Here is a 10,998-nt window from a genome sequence, read left to right as displayed (position 1 = left end):
TAATTGACACAGTGTGTGTGGGAAATTCCTAGGTTTTAAGCTCATTAGGAAAGGAACTTCAGTTTTTAGAAGAAGGGTCTACAACTATGGTCCATGGGCCAAATCTAGCTCCCTACCTGCCTGTCTTTTAAATGACTTACAAGTTAAGAATTGTGTTTACACTTTTAAATGGTTACTAAAAATCAGAAGAATAACGTTTCATGACATGAAAATTCAAATGTTATTGCCAATTCCTGTTTTAGAACATAGAGAGTGGGTCAGACATACCTAGCTTCATATAACAGCCCATCATCACCTTGTGATCTTTGAAAGCTATTTAACATTTCAAAGCCTCAGTCTTCTCATCTGTAAAATGGGTGCAACACCAGACTTTATCCCAAAGGGTTGTTGGGAGAAATTAAATGATATTGTCACAGGCACTGAGTAGAAATCCCAGCACAGCTGAATAAACCAAATCATGATTCCAAGAGTCTTGTCCTTGACACCCAAACTCAGCAACTGCTGGCCCAAATAGGCACTACAAACATATTTGCATAATAAATGAATAAACTGCTAAATGTAAATTTAACATTATTTTGACACATAATTCTGAAGATGTCTAAAGCTTTGTAGTCAGGGAGAAAAATAGGACGAATGAGCCAGAAGTCTAGGGCGGGTCAGGACCAAGCACAGCCAAGCAGCCATGGAGTTGTTGATGTCCCTGCTACTGTTGCCCCAGCTCTTTGGGGCCAAGGGAGGGACAGGGTGGCTGTCACTGGACACTGAGATGTTTTTTCCCTGCTTGGGTTTATCACAGTACTTCCAGGGGCCATTCATTCACTCATTTACCTACTCACTCACCTGTCAGCAAATCTTTCCAGCTTTACCTTTAAAATATATCCAGAATCTTCCTTTTCTCTGTCGACACCCTCTGCCATTCCTCCCTCTCTGGTCTGAGACCCCCATAACATCTCTCACCTTGATTTTTTTTTTTTTTTTTTTTTGGTACCGGGGATCGAACTCGGGACCTTGTGCTTGTGAGGCAGGCACCGGAACCACTCAGCTAAATCCGCGGCCCTCACCTTGATTATTGTAACAGCTTTCTAACTGATCTTTTGGCTTCCACTCTCATTCCCATAGAGTCTGTTAGTACAACAGCTAGAATGGTCCTTTTAATAGAGAAGATCATGTCATTCCTCTGCTCAAAGTGTCTAGGAGCCCATCTCACACAGAATAAAACCCAAAGTCTTTATAATGCCTGCATCCTCTTTTTGCATTGTCCCACCCCATTACCTCTGACATCTTCTACTACCATCCTGCTTGTTCACCCTGCTCTGACTATAGCCTCTCTGCTGTCCTCAAAGGTGCCAGCAGGCTCTGGTCTGAGGACCTTTGTCTAGTCTGTCCTTCCCATCTGGAGATGTTTCCTCCACAGGGCTCCATGGCTGACTCCCTCACCGTCAAGCTCCTTTCCTCAAATTTTACTTCTCAGGGAAATCTACCCTGGCCACCCTAGTTAATCAACATTGTTTAAAATAAGAATGGAACCCTTCTGGGCCTGGGATTGAGCTCAGCAGTGCCACAGCCTATCTCACAAGCACAAGGTCCTGAGTTCGATCCCCGGTACTAGGGAAAAAAAGCACCCTTTTAACACTCTAATCCCTCTTACCTTGTCATTTATTCAGTTTTTATTATCTGTTTCCTCTAGAATGTAAGCTCTATGAAGGGATAAATTTTTGTCACTTTTGTTCAGGCATGTATCCCAAGCATCTAGAACAGTGCCTTGTAGTCAGTTACTCAATAAGGTTTATACACTGAATCAGTTAAGAAATCTAATATTTTAAATAGTCTTTCCCCCAGAATCTGTGTCTCATTGAGTCTGCCAGGAATCTGACCACATTCCTGAAAGCTCTGTGCCGATATTTTAGACTCAATAAAGAAATCTGTGAGAGAATGTTTATTTTCCTCAGAAAAATCTGAAAAAGCCCAAACTGTACCGTAACTCCAGCTAGACCCTCTGGACTAGGAAGTACTATAGTTCCTGCCCACTGAGGGTGAATAAATCAGCATTGGACTTTTCAAATTCCTTTCCTTGCTTTGCTTTTGCACTAACATTATTGACACCATCTCCATAAATTGAGCAAAAGAACAAGGGAAAGACAGAATTTATTTCTATCCTGCATAAAAGATCTGGCAGGAAAAGAGTTTGGAATTTGACGTGTAATTAGAGCAGAGTCTGTGTACTAGGTTATCTTGTTACGTTGTGCCCAGATCACGAAGTCCCAAAGACCACCAGGAAGGCGATTCCGATATAAGCACAAGAGGGCCGTTTATTCAAGCTCGAGCAGGGGCTCCCAACCGTCACCGACGCAGCGGATCAGAATTGGGAGCCCCGAATTTCAAATTAGCGGGGTTTTTATTGTGGTTACAGCGAGGTTTGGAGATTTTCCACTTAGCAGATTGGTTGGCATTTAGCAAGCATGAAGTGTATATTTCTGATTGGCTAGGCCCATCGGGGGTTTGAGGGGCGGTTACATGTAGGTTTTACGGGGGAAAAGAGGGACAAAGGTTAGTGGTCGACTGTCACGTACTGATGGTCAGCACATTGACAGATTGTTCTATAGATAGTGGGCCCGGAACGTTCATTTCCTGGGCAAACAGATGGTTGAGTAATTAACTTAGGAACTTTGCTTCTTTACAGATTGTGTCTTTTGTCCCAGAGCAAGCACATTTTAACCATTAATTTGTGAGGACAATAGAGACTAGGGGAATAGTGGATTTTAGCAAAATGGAGTCGCTTTGGTCTCACAGTTACATTGGATATGGCTGAGGATGTAGCATTATCACCTCTAGGGAGGACCAAAGGGAAAAAAAAGTCTATGATCCCCTCAGGTTCTGTACCTGCTAGAGACACTACAGGCATATCATCTGTCATCAGTCCCAAGAAGAAGATGTCACTCATTCGAAGACACTCAGTTCCCAATTGGCAGATAGTGAGGAATCTTTTAATGTTACCAGAAAACATCTCCATGGCTCTACCCTTCTGGCCTGTGTTCCATAAGAGATGGCTGTGGTCAGTCATCATGCAGTGTGAGTACATATGAATCATAAATAACCATGAATAACCACATTATAAATTTTGCAAGGCTTGTTTTACTGAGATGAGATTTACACCTAAAGATATTGGCAGTAAAGCCTCCCTCAACCCTTTAAGGCCTCAGAATACTTAGCAATAAAGAAGGAAAGGAAATGGCCTGAAGAATTTACTGAGGAAAGTCCTTGACCAGACAGTCCTGAACATTCCTGGTGCTTCTCTCTAGAGGAGGCAGAATATGTCCCTAAGGCGATACATAGACTCTTTCTTAATCTTCCATGAGGGTTATTTTATTTTTCCTGTTGGTATCTGAAGGAAAAGGATGGAAGGGAAGAAAATTCTCATGAGACCAACTACATTTCTTTTTAGAACCTTTAGGTTTGAGGTAAAACTTCAACTCTTCTCATGAATATCGAACTATTTACTGATGTTGAGCAAGCATCTACAATTTTTAACCCCATTTACCAATTTTGTTAGGGTTTCCTTTTTTTAGAAAAAGGAGTTAATCTCTTGCCATTTCATGCTGCTGCCCTGTAAGAATGTAAGACTTAAAATAATGAAATCTCCATAATTGACAATGACTCCATGGGCAGTGCTGCCTTCCCCCTGGGCCAGTCTATTTGCAAAGCTGATTTAAGATGAAAAGTGAAATGGAGTGAACAAGCTGTACCCCTCTGCCCTGATGAATATTTTCTAAGTAAAGTCTGACCACTCTTGAAATTCTTCACAAATTCAAGAGGAAAGGCATTAGGCATCTAAATGGCCTGGATCAGGTTTCCATAGTAGCTTGGTTAGACAACAGACCTTTTTCCAAGAGTTATGCAGATCTTGTCAATAATGCTGGTGTGAAAACAAGAAAGCCAACAATGGGGTCTTGTTCATTTTAAGCTGAGTCATGAAAATCATGCACTAAAACCATCCTTGGAGAAAGACCTGATTGGTAAAACAACAGCCACTAAACTTGGAAGGAATTTTTGAAAGGAAATGTTACCCTCTGAATTCTGAAAGGCATTCAAAGCAATGTGAGATTTAAGAAAAATAATTTGACATTGCACTTCTCAACCTCATAAAACATTTAAAAAACTAACTCATTATCCTAATTTATAGCAGGAGCTAGTCTCTTAAGTCTCAATGGACAGTCTATCTGACAACACGGTCCCATTTGTATGATTCATTTTTTTTAAAAAAGGCAGTCTTGCCAGACCACTAAAAAGTAAAACAATTAATTACTTTTATGATAGTTCGTTGCCTTCTTGCTCCTAGCTTTTCTTTTCATAGGGAGCATTCTCAGTCATTCAGTCTTGCTCGATATTTCTGCCAGAGCATGTCAGAATGTTTTCTGCACATAAACATAGACCATACAAAACCTGCAAAATGAGCTCCTTATTTCACTGGCATTGCAAACTTAATACTGTTCCTGTTCAAGGTTGTTTACAGCTTCTGCCTTCTACTCCAGGATCCCTTTACAGAAAAGCAATTGTTCAAACTGACCTGTACTACCACTACAGCAAATGTCACCATTTATCCCAATAAATAGAAAAGCACTAGTTAAGGACAGAGCTGTCTTCACTGATGATCTCTCAAAGGGGACAGTGAGAAGGCCGTGGTAATGCCAAGTAAAAGATTAGGAAAATATTCCTTCTGAGACTCATCTCCAACTCCTTCCAAAGGGAACTCAGATGCTGTCTAAGTCACAGCAAGGCTGGTTTTTATTTCTTTGCCCCCTCTTTCTTACTTTTCAATTTTCTTTACAATTATAGAAAAAATAGAAAATCACTTATCTCAGATATCTTATTGCTTACTATAGTTACTGTGGCAACAATTGCTGGGTGGGTTTTCATTCTCTGATGTTTTACCACAGTGAAGAAATCAAATCTTCTTATAAATATGATCTCATTAATTCCCATAATGATGCTCTGAGATGAAGTAGGACCAATGCTGTCAGTACTCACTCTCTTGATGCATAGGGTAAGTGAGGCAAGGTGCTGGGACCCCACAAAGGAATTAGCCAAGCTGGAATTAAAACACACTGCTTGGATTCCCATTTAATGCCGGTATTACCCTAAATGATTCTACATCTCAGAGGCACAAAATGAATGCAGCCAGGATGAAGTTTAAAAAAGTAATTCTGTAGAGTTTTAATAGCATTTCTATGTTTTAACTGTAGTTCATTGGCTGAAATATAACATGTAAAACCAAAGGAGGGTAAGACACAGCAGACTGAAACCTTAAGACCTCTCAAAGAATGAAATACTTCATCCTTTTACACAGGAAGCAAATAGAGGAGAAGCTATCAATGACTGATGGAAACATGGTTTATTTAAAATACCCATTGTATGGGTGGCAAAGGGCACTTTTGAGGCCTGTGAAGGCCACCCACATGCTACTGCATTTAAACATAGCTTTTCCTTTGGGAGGAACTTTAGGTTTTATTCCTCTATGAAGCCTTCTTTGACTGCTATAGTGTGGAGTAATTTCTATCTTGGTTCAACGCTTACTTTCAGTGCTTTTTGTCTAATCCAATGTAGTTCAATGGCTATAAGGAGTGAGGCCAGTGGAAAACACCCAGTAGAACCACATCAAATAAAAAGGTATTGAAAGGATGTAGTAGACTATTCTAAGTATTAAATATTAGATACACAAAGGAGATTAAGTGAGAAAATTGTCAGGTAGGATTTTGTATTTTCCCCTCTGTCCCAGGACTATTTCTTCTGTGCATTTACTTTGACCTCTCTATAGGCAGCTTGTGCATAGCCACAACTTGCTCATTCTTGCTTCTCCAAAGTCACAAGTTGGTCATGACTTTGGCTTGCCTTAGTGATGACTCCACTGCCAACTCTGTATGATTTTACTGGCTAAACATCCACTACCTCCTGACTGTACTTTCTGAGCCTCTTCATTCAAATTCTTAGAGGGAAACCTCACTGTCTAAGCTCTATGTATGAATTGGTACCTTTGCGTTAGGTGTCCAGTCCTGATCCAGCTCCTGTGACTTTGGCTAGGGAAGGGACCAAGTGTAGGATAGAGGTATCCCCACAGGTCAAAGAGGAAGTGAAGCTGGGATCATCTTACCTCCTTGTTCCAGTCAGTATTAGCATATAATCATATTCTGTCTTGCCTTCATTTTTAACTTGTTTTTGTATAAATGATCTGTCTTTCCTGGTACAGCAGAAGTGTCTTGAAATTAGGACTCTGCCTTGTTTTCTTTATGGCTCTCAGAGTCTCATATGTGACTTACTGAGAATATTTGTTTAAATGACTTAATCCTTCTTTGGTACACATCAAGTTCAAAATGTAGACACTTTGTAGCTATTGATGAGTGAATCAGTGGTATTACATTTCCAATTGTGATCGTTTTCAAAACATTCATTAAAGAAGATCACAAATCATATTTTTCTTTATAGGAGTTTGGTCTTCTTATTGGTATCACATACAAGTGTTTGTTCTTTAGTATATTTCCAAAATAGTTTTCAGATAATTTGTTTAGAGACTTTAGCTTCCCACAATGACAACAACCGATGCCTGACTTACCTTGGCATTGAAATAATCTATAACATTGAACGAAATATATGAGGTAACTCTTTTCAGGAAAATAACAACAGGAAGTTGGACTATAACTGTTGAAAGAAGAGCAGCATGAAGTGAGGCCCACAACTGTCTCAGCTTGGGCTGAGGATTTAGCTCAGTGGTTTTGCTGCCTGCTGCGCAAGCTCAAGGACCTGAGTTCGATCCCTGATACCAAAAAAAAAAAAAAAAAAATTGTCCCAGCTTTCTGCCTGGAACACATTCCTGCTATGGCCAGAGAGATGGAGCCAAAGCAGAGTGAACAGATGAGGCAGAGATTACAGCTCTAGGCTGCTAAAACAGTTGGAATTTGAAATACCAGGGGACAGAGAAGCACCAGTGCAGAGGGGAAGTCTCAAAAGTCTGAATGAGAATGTACCATGGGTTCTTGGCAAGGACTGAGCTATATATTCGTGCACAGGGCAAGTCTCCATGAAGCTTAGCAGAGATTGATTGCTGTAGGGCTGTGTGTTGAATAGTAATGCCAGGGGGTGAGTGGTGCTGGAAATTATTGAAGTTATGGTCTAGAATTCAATTAATACTCCAGAAAAACTATGCCTCAGGAATAAAGTTCCCACTTAAGAAATAAGAACCTTAGGAGTAAAGATCACATTATACAGTGAAGGCATACCTAGGCTAAATTAAAAACTAAATTAGATCTGCTCTAACAAAGGACAAAGCTGATCCTGACATAATCAGAAAGAATTTAACTGTCAACAATAAAACATAACACTCTCTAAACTCTACATTTAGCACATAATCCAGAGTTCCTATAATATATAAATGTCTAGGCTATAACAAAATTTTACAGATGTGCAAAGAAACAGACAATTGTGACCCAAACTAAAAAAAAAAGAAAAAGGAAACAGAACCCAAGATGATCCAGATGTTAAAATTAGTAGGCAAGGACTTTCAAGTAGCTGCTATAAATACATTCAAGGACATCAAGTAAAAGATGATCAAAATGACATGGAATCTCAGCAGAGAAATAGAAAATATAGACAAGAACTGAGTGGAAATTCTAAATGTTCAAATGCAATATATAAAATAAAAATTATGTACAGACTTATAGACTTGTAGAGAGCTTAGAGACTTCGGGTTATATGATAAATAAACCTTAAGAAAGACAAATAGAAATAATCTGATTTGAAGGTAAGAGATAGATTTTTAAAGATAAACAAACCTCAGTGATCTATGGAACAATTGTGTGATCTAATATATATGCAATTTAAATTCCACAGGGAGAAAAATATTTGAAGAAATAGCCAAAGTTTCCCCAAGTCTGGTGACCAACATAAATTACAGATCCAAATAAAACCCAATAAAGTCCAAGTAGGATGAACACAAAGAGAACTACATCTTGGAACATCAAAATCAAACTCTGAAAACTAAAGATAAGGAGACAACAATAAAAGTAAGGGGAAGAAAACCCAGAACAAAAAACCAACAGAAAGACACATTACCTCTTTGGACTGAATGCTTGCGTCCCCTCCAAAATTCATTTGTAGAAATCTAATTTGCAATGGGATGGTATTTGTAAGTAGAGCCTTTGGGAAGTGATTAACCTATGAAGGTAGAGCCTTGATGAATAAGTTTAGTGCTGTTATTAAAAAACAAACAACAACAACAAACTAGTCAGTTAGCTGGCTTGTGCTCTTTCCAACATGTAGAGATACAATGAGAAGTCATCTACCCACAACCAGGAAGCAAGTGGATACCAGATCTGTATGAGTCTTAACTTAGGCTCCCCAGCCTCCAAAATTTTGAAAATAAATGTCTGTTGTTAAAGCCACCAGTCTGTATTTTTTCAGCAGTCCAAACTAAGACAATTCATATGGGAGAAAATTATACATACGATTTCTAACTTCTCATCAAAAATACTAGAGGCCGGGGCTGGGGATTTAGCTCAGTGGTTCCAGCGCCTGCCTTGCAAGCTCAAGGTCCCAAGTTCGATCCCCCGTACCAAAAAAAAAAAAAAAAAAAATACTAGAGGCCAGAAGACAATGGAATAATTTCTTTAAAAGACTGGAAGAAGGAAATACTTATTAACCCAGAGTTCTACCTCAAGCAAAAAACATCCTGTATAAATAAGGGTGAAATAAATTTTATAAGTACAAAATTTAGAGAATTGGACAATAGCAGATTTGCAATATGAAAGACTAAAGAAAAGTGTTTCAGGATAGAGAGAGAAATGACACTGATGGAAAGCCAAGTTTGCAAAGAGAAATGAAGAGCACTGATAATTATAAATATTCAGGTAAATAACATCTTTGAACTTCTTTCAAAAATTGAGTAATGTATGTTTAAAGCAAAACTTACAATTTTGTCATAGGGTTTATATCACAGATAGAAAAATATATATGCCAAGAATGGCACAAATAAAAATAAACTTCTCTTAGTTTAAAAAAAAAAAGAATGGCACAAATGATAGATGAAAAATGGAATTTTACCATAATAAGATTCTCATATTTTATGTAAAACTGTATATTAGTCCAAATAGATTGTGATAGATTAAGGATTCATATTGTCGTTTCTAGAGTAAATGCTAAGACAAATATAAACAAGACATATCCATATACTCATAGCTAAAAAGTCAATAGAATAATTAAAGTGAAATGCTAAGAAATATTCCATTAGCTTAAAAGAAGTTAGGAAAGGAGAAACAGAGGAACAGAAACAGATGTACCAATAAGAAAAAACCACGAGACCATTGACTTTAAATTAATAATTATATTACATGTGAATGGACAAAGTGTCCTAATTAAAGGACAGAACTTAAAAAGTGAGACTCAAATAAATACCATCTTTAAGGGTTCAATTTGAAATACAATGGCAGAGACAGGTTGAAAGTGAAAGGATGGAGAAATACAAAACATGTAAAGAAAGCATAAAGAAACCACTGTGGCATATTAATGTCAGACAGGTGTGGTGATTTAAGAAAAATACAGTTCTTAAAGAGAAAAATGTCAATTTGATCAGAAAGATATAAAAATTCTAAATTTATATTTACCTGGTTACAGAGCTTCAAAATACATGAAGTATATTGACAAAATTAAAGGGAGAAATAAATACAAATAGTTTGACATTTCAAACCTGTCTCTCAGTAATTGATAGAACAATTAGACAATGAAATCAAGAAAGGATAAGGAAAATTAGAACAAAACTACTAACTAATTTGTCCCAACTGCTATTGATAAGACAATACACACAGCAACTGAAAATTAATATTCTCTTTAGGAATACATGGAACGTTCACTAAGAAAGACTACATAATGGGCCATAAAATAAGAATCAATAAATCATAGAATTGAAATCTTGCAGAGCATGTTCTGGAACTACAATGGAATTAAGAATGATATCTGTAAAATATCCATGTATTTTGAAATGAAACAATATAGTTTTAAATATCAAAGGAGTTACGTAGAAAATATCCAAATAGATTAATAATGACAGACAATACAGTAAAATTTGTGTGATGCAATGAAAGTAGTGCTTAGAAGGAAATTTCTAGTCTTAATTTCTAGTCTCAAAATAACAATGATTTAAATCCAAAGATCTTGGTTTTTCTCTTATAAAGCTTTAAAAATCAAAGCCAGGTGTGGTAGTGCACACTTGTAATCCCAGCACTTAGGAGCTGAGGCAGGAAGACTACAAGTTTGAGGCCAGTTCAGGCAATTTAGTGAGACCTTATCTCAAAATAAAATAAATAGGAGTGGGTTATAGCTCAATGGTAGAGCACTTCCCTAGCATGTGTGAAGCCCTGGATTCAACCCTTAGTTAAAAAATAAAAAACCTAGAAGAAAGAACAAGTTAAACTTAAATAAGTTGAAACAAAGAAACAAGAAAGATAATAAAAATCAAAATTGAAAACAAAGCAACAACAGATTAGGAAAACAAAAACAGGAAGGGATAATCTGTGTAGCTCTATGCTTATTTAAAAATTTTAATTTATAATTAAAAATTTTCCACACCAAAAACTTCAGGCTCAGATAATTTCTTTCTTTTAAATAATAAATTAATTTTCTTACACTTTTTGGGTTTTTAAACATTTTGTTTTTGGTTTTTCTGTGTGTGTGTGTGTGTGTGTGTGTGTGTGTGTGTGTGTTAGTATTGAGAACTGAACCCAGGAGCTCACCCATATTAGGCAGGCACTCTACCACTGAGCCACATCCCCAGACCTTTTTTATACATTTAAAGAATAAATATAATCACCATCAAGGACTTCAAAGATGTAGGAGTAGGATTCCCACCATATCCCTACTCAACTTTCCTATTGGTCTATGCAGAAACCAGTTAGGTACTTTTTTATATGAACTTAACCAGATGGTGACTCTACTTGTAGCAGCTGATCCAGATGTTGT

The 10,998-nt window shown here is 37.5% G+C and overlaps 1 long non-coding RNA gene across 1 annotated transcript; it reads left to right on the top strand.

Moving 5' to 3' along the window:
* The first annotated feature begins 2,288 nt into the window (after nt 1–2,288).
* LOC110345659 (uncharacterized) lies at nt 2,289–8,420 on the top strand. Its single transcript, XR_002389126.2, has 3 exons — nt 2,289–2,414; nt 2,872–3,069; nt 7,879–8,420. It is a non-coding gene; the product is annotated as an uncharacterized LOC110345659 (long non-coding RNA).
* The last annotated feature ends 2,578 nt before the right edge of the window (nt 8,421–10,998 follow it).

Source organism: Heterocephalus glaber, unplaced genomic scaffold, assembly GCF_053883595.1.
Source record: "Heterocephalus glaber isolate CG9 unplaced genomic scaffold, H.glaber_assembly_v1.0 deba00001662, whole genome shotgun sequence".
Taxonomy (NCBI): Eukaryota; Metazoa; Chordata; class Mammalia; order Rodentia; family Bathyergidae; genus Heterocephalus; species Heterocephalus glaber.
The sequence above is the reverse complement of the archived record's forward strand: the minus strand, read 5'-3'. Positions and strand labels throughout refer to the sequence as shown.